General features: G+C 38.2%; 1 long non-coding RNA gene across 1 annotated transcript; it reads right to left on the bottom strand.

Moving 5' to 3' along the window:
- Positions 1-1,715: 1,715 nt before the first annotated feature.
- On the bottom strand, positions 1,716-2,753 carry LOC149927277 (uncharacterized). Its single transcript, XR_016473929.1, has 2 exons — positions 2,591-2,753; positions 1,716-2,009 (listed from the first exon to the last, which is right to left on the bottom strand). It is a non-coding gene; the product is annotated as an uncharacterized LOC149927277 (long non-coding RNA).
- Between the last annotated feature and the right edge of the window lie 3,874 nt (positions 2,754-6,627).

The raw sequence follows: 6,627 nt of genomic DNA, 5'->3' as shown, positions 1-6,627 counted from the left end.
GAATGCATTTACACTGGTCTGGAGTTTCAAGATAATATAGACAACAATTAAACAATAAAAAAAAACTTTTTTTTCTGTATGTAAAAACATCAAATTCGTTGGTTCATTTGGACCAATTTCGGACTATTATGTATACGAAATTGAAGTTATGTGTTGTAAATCATAATTATTTTCTTATAAAAATAGCTCAATTACCCTTTCAGTTTACATAGCGGCAGTCTTATAAATAGCACAGGTCTGCAGGACAAAATCCTAATGATCGTTTCTACTAGGGATAGAAAATATTGTGAAAGTTTTGGGTTTAATATATTTATCGTATGCATATTAATGCCGTTGACACCGAAAATGTTCAATTGGATCTTTTGAAACCTTTTTTAACCGTTTCTAAAGTGTCTAATGAACTGGGCTTTAGTCGCCATAGCGAAAGTTCAGAAATTGTGAAATACAATTAACTCCGTACGGTAGACTTTATCACGTCTGGGAATCGAAAGCCTATTTAGCTAGTCTAGAAATTCCATTTCTATCTATTTTTGTGTTTCATTGCTTTAATTTTGTGATTCGTTAATATTTATAATTTACTTTTTACATAATTCTTTGGTTTCATTGTTTTAGTTTTGTGATTCTAATTTAGATTCCTAAAAATTTTTGTTATATTAATTCTAATATAGATTCCTATAATTTTTTGTTTTCTTAGCGTTATTCCAATGACTGTGTCAGATTTGAAGCCCGTTGTACCTCAAACAGAGTGCACACCACTGGAAGTCCTCATCATAATGCCCTACACCAGCATCCACAGCCCGGACAGGTGACGGAACAGCCAAGGCAGTAAGAGAACCCTACCGCTCAACCCAGCAGAAGGTGCAAACTAGGAGCAACAAACACAAGGAGAACGCAGCTAGTCTTTAAACACGCTAACGCAGTGTTGTGTACGAATTTCATTGGACGAGCCTTTACGCTGAACGTTTTACGGGCTTGGGAAGACAATTTCCGAATTTTCCCCCTCCGACGGCAGCAAGCGCTAAATCATCTAACCAATGAAAACTGTACACAAGGGTTACGTTTTCCTTGTGTGGGGTGCTGTGTTTGTTGCTCCTAGGTGCAACAATGGGAAGACCAACCCCTCCATGGCGGCCAGTTTGCCTGGACCCTCTCCGTTAGCCTGAGCCAAAGCCCAGTTTCAAGCCCATACCTGACCGAAGTCGAAGGTGGAGATAGGACCACTTGATCAGACCTAACATCTCCCATTGCACCACCGTCCTTATGGCTTACAAGAGCCGGACCCCGACTCCCCGGTAAAGCCACCAGTTATTGCAACCCCTTAAGGGCCTTATTCCAATGGCTGTATTAACTCGTTATTCCAATGGCTGTTCCTGTTATTACAATCTCCCCGTATCTCGTATACTGCCAGCCAGTAGCGGTGCTAAGGGTGGGCTGAAGTGGGCTTTAGCCCCCTGCATTTGTGAGAGGGGCCACATATTTATATTAAAAGGGCCACATATTTATATTAAAAGGGCCACATATTTATAATTAAGAGGCCACATATTTGAATTTATGAATTTTCTTTATCTATAGAGGGCCATTTTCGTTCAAATCCACATCTACGTTTCAAGTAAATGAAGCTTAAGAAGAAAAATCATTAAAGAACGCGCCAGCTTATTCAATAGATTGTATTCACTCAGATTTTAAGCCTAACAAAAGAAAATTGGACAAATATATGACATTGCAAACTTTTATTGAGAGAAGTTTTACAATTGTTTTGAACGATTTCTAAGAGCATTTGAACTGGACGCTTCCTTTGCACGCCTTGTTGCCGCAGTGGTGAGTGACGCTGCAGGGGCAATTGCCGTTCTGGTCGTTCTTGCAGTAGACGACGGTTTTGCAGTGGCAAGTGCCATCTTCGTCTCTGGTGCACTGGAGGTCGTATGAGCAGTCGAAGCCACCTTTGCACTGCACTGAGACACTGCAGCACTCCTCCGCGCTACCAGCTCCGCTTTTGCAACATTGTTTGTCTGCAACAAACAATGATTCAAAAACAAGAATTATATTTCAGATGACAAATGGTTTAAAACTTAACAATGAATTTGATAAACATAAAACAATGTACAGATATTACCAAGCGCAGGGGCGTAGGAACCGGGGCTGGGCAGAAGGCATTGCTACCAAATATTTTACTTGGAGGGGCATCGAAAGAAACTGCCCCTCCAACTTGTAGCTCAGTTCCCAAGTCAAATTAACGAATTAGAAATATAAAATGCTAGCCTTAATGAAACTAAAATCACCTGCGACTAGTAAAGTTAACTTTTGAAATTGTACTTGACATTTACTAAAGTCAAAGTCTTTTTTGATGGCAAAAAATTTCAGAAACAGTCATGTTGACTTTTGATATTATCTATTTATTACTTTCTTAACGATTTTTTTTTAAATTATCTATAAAATACTCTTATATCTAAAGAACCTAAATATGTTCTGAAAAATTACAACGCAATGAATATAACCCGTGCCTTAGAACTTTTTTGGGTGACACAAATAACCGCAAAAAATACTTCAGAGTAACCGCATAAAAAATGTTGCAAAACATAATGAATATTACCAGCCATGTCGACGAAATTCAAAGTTGTTTCTCGATGAGAGAATGAAGTGGTTGTATAAAGGCGTTCAGTGGATCCGCCCTATTTATAAAGCGTCGTTTCGCTGAGTCACCCAGGAAAGAGCGACGAGAAACACGCGATGTCGCACTCGGAAAGTTCTGTCGCGTACGAGAGATAAAATGCGAAGAGTGACTCTGCGATTATCTCTCAATGCATTTTCCCCGAGCTTGTTTCGGAGATAAATGAGTTGATTGACATTTTTATCCTTTCTCTTTGGGTTGTACTGGAATTTGATATTGAGAGATTTAAAAAACAGATTAAAACATTGACAACAATTAAACAATAAAAAAAATATTTTTTCTGGTTGTAAAAACATCAAATTCGTTGGTTCTTTTGGACTAATTTCGGACTATTATGTATACGAAATTGAAGTTATGTGTTGTAAATCATAATTATTTTCCTAAAAAAATAGTTAAATAACCCTTTCAGTTTACATAGCGGCAGTCTGGTAAATAGGCGATACTATAAAGTAAATTTGGTCTTAAATCAACTTGTTAAAATGGGAAAACAAAATCACGTGACTATCTTTTCACAGCCAACTTCGATTTGGTAACTCGTGTAAATATATAGTTGGCCGTGCGACGTTAAAGAAAAAAATATTCTTTCCAGACACTGCAAACAGCTAATTAACTTACAAAATGTTTTAAATACCAATAATAAATAGATAATTTAGACGAATTGATCAAAATTTAAACCACCATTAGCTAAATAAAATGAATAAAAGTTGGTATTTCTTAGGATAGATAGCAGTTCTCCACAAAGTCACGTGACTACCATCTTGTCAGCCCCCCTGGACTTTATAGTTTCGCCTATTACACAGGTCTTCAGTACATAATCCTAATGATCATTTCAACTAGGGATAGAAAATATTGTGAAATTTTTGGGTCTAATGTATTTATCGTATGCATATTAGTATCGTTGACATGGAAAATGTTCAATTTGATCTTTTGAAACCTTTTTTAAACGGTTCCAAATGTCTAGTGTGAACCAGGCTTTAGTCACCATAGTGAGGGTTCAGAAATCGTGAAATACAATTAACTCCATACGCTAGATTTTAATACGTCTGGGAATTGAAACCTATTTTGGTAGTCCAGAAATACTATTTATATCTATTTTTGTGTTTCATTGCATTAATTTTGTTATTCGTAAACATTTATAATTTACTTTTTTATATAATTTTTTTGTTTTAGTGTTTTAGTTTTGTGATTCTAATTTAGAATCCTATACATTTTTGTTTTATTAATTCTAATTTAGTTTTCAGTTAAATTAATTTGCTTTACTAAAAATAAAAAAATAACTTAAACTCTTTAGTGTTATGTAAAGAATTGACATAAAAGAAACGGGAATTACACAGGTAAGCCCAGGCTACGAAACGCTTACGGTGAACGTGTATTGTATAGACATAATGCGCGCAATAAATGTGGAATGACACACCTACACGTTCCCCCTACGCGTTCACATGCGGGGGCTTAATCTGATTAATATTCAGATAAATGACACTTGGAAGATCTATATTATAACAAATCGGCCTAGCCGGAATATTAGTTTCACATCAGAGAGCAAAAATTTGATAACAGCTCTCGAAGTCCCGCTCGCGTAACTGGTGATCACCACTTTTCAGTGCCGTATTTCCGCCTAGGCCAACCTAGGCCGTGGCCTAGGGGCCCTCCAGTGACCGTAATTACTGTTTTCGAAGGCATCAATCTATAATATCAATCGTAATTTATATTGGAGAAATTCCTAGCTAGAAGATTTTGTTTTAAAATTACCAAAATTTCTGCCTTGCAGTTTACGGACGCAGCCTTAAATTGCAATGTTGCGTAATTATCGCGTATTTAGTCGACGATTGTTAAGAGCTTTAATTTAGTAATATAACCGTAGAGCTCAGACTTCTACGCTGAATCAGGGAAATTCAGGCACAGCCTAGTTCCAGGGATAAGAGTAAATGCAGCGCGTGAAAAGGGGGCCCAGACTCCTTATCTGCCTATGGGCCCAGGATCTCTAAGTCCGGCCCTGCCACTTTTAACACAAAAAAACCCCCTAAATTCCCAAAGGAGATTCCAACTAGCCAATCCCTAAAACCCCTTCGTCGCGAAAAATGAGGCTTGACCGAACAGTCCTCGTTACCCCAAAAACGAAAAGGAGTATTGGCCATCCGGTGGAGAAAACAACATTTTTCAATATATGTGCGACAAAATCATCGAGAGAGCACTCGCTGACATCCAAAACCATCTTCAAGTAGGTGATCACGTGTATAATCCTAGCTACGGAAAACGATTTTTCCAATACATGCGGAAAAATTATTTTCCTACGTTTGTTTTATGGTCCAAGGTCTTAACGGGGGATTTGGGCATGCAGACTATTAAGGGAGAGGTTAAGCCATTGTACAATCCTAGGAAAAAATTTAAACATAGTTTAGTTAATTACGTCGACTACGAAGTAACCACTGAAGGACACATAGAGGGTTTCCATAAAGTTATAAAGGGACAAGCACTTAACTACAATCGATTTCGAGTAGACGCGCTTTTAAGTGTTTTAAAAAAGTTGAACGACGATTTGTTTTTAGTATTCGTTAAAAATTCCAAGTTTATTATTCCAAACCAGAACAGAAAGAAACCTTACCACGAGTTAGTTGAGACATTTAAACATACCCCGGAACAGGAAAATGACGAATCGGGTATAACAGCTAAGAGCAGATTTTTAATATGGATTATTAACAACGGCATAAATCATATTATTGCAAGAATGTATTTATGTACTAAGAATTTGGCAAGACGGAGATTCTGTCTCCATCGTCGCATACTTTGCAGCTTAAGGGCCTGTTGCAAAAGCCCTAGTCAAAGTGCTAGCCCATTGAATTTAACATGTGCGATTCTAGCAAAGCAGTCTTTTGCAACAGGCCCTAAGTTCGACTGCTTTGGATTTTTTGGTCTCACTCTTTCACGTAGACGTGAGCGTAGACGATTCCAATCTTTTACTTTTATTGTTCTATCGAATAACATCAATTTGTTTTTTTTCGATCACTCTCCCTTTAAGGAGTTTGGTCGGAGGGGCGGAAATAAACGGCACTGCGTGCGCGTCAAAGTGTTCTATCGAATGAGACCAACTTGTTTTTTCGGTCACTCTCCCTTTAAGGGGGCTGGTTGGAGGGGGCGGAAATTAACGGCACGCGTGAGGCGGCGGAAAATCTCTGGACCAACTATACAAACTATAAAAGTGTTCAAGGCTAAAAGTTCAAGCTAGAGTTTGCAGAGGACGGCGTGGCTCGCTTGATAAAGGCGTCGGTTTTGGAAACTACGCGGCCAGAGATCTGGGTTCGAATCTCGACATCGTCTATAATATAAAATATTATATTACATAAATTATTTTTCGCAGCTCCATCTACCGTGTCGTCGCTTTCCACGACAAACAAACAAACAAACACTTAACGACATTCCGTCCAAAGCAATAGTGTCACTTTGAATATATATTCGATGTGAAACTAACAAGTCAGCCCAGGCCGTAATACTAGTTCCACATCAGTGTATTCGAGTGGGCAAACCCATACACCCTTAGTAGACACAGGTAGGGAAACTAATACAAAAGCTGTTGAGGCTACGTGATTTCTTATCGTTTGATATATAAATTGTCATCCTAAGTTAAAGAGTGGATGCCGCCCACCATCAGGAGACCCGGGTGGGAAAACTGATATAAAAGCTGTTGAGCCCTTGTGATTTCCTATTGTTTGATATATAATTTACCATAATATGTTAAAGAGTGGGCACCGCCCATCCTCAGGATACGCGGGTGGGCAAACTAATACAAAAGCTGTTGAGGTCATGAGATTTCCTATCGTTAGATATATAAAATACAATCCTAAGTTGAAGGATTAAAACTTGGGCGCCACCCACCCTCAGGATACGCGGGTGGGCAAAGCAATACAAAAGCTGTTGAGGCCATGTGATTTTCAATCGTTTGATATATAATTTACCATCCTATG

This window comes from Leiobunum rupestre, chromosome 9 (genome assembly GCF_980474605.1).
Source record: "Leiobunum rupestre chromosome 9, qqLeiRupe1.1.hap1, whole genome shotgun sequence".
Taxonomy (NCBI): domain Eukaryota; kingdom Metazoa; phylum Arthropoda; class Arachnida; order Opiliones; family Sclerosomatidae; genus Leiobunum; species Leiobunum rupestre.
The sequence above is the reverse complement of the archived record's forward strand: the minus strand, read 5'-3'. Positions and strand labels throughout refer to the sequence as shown.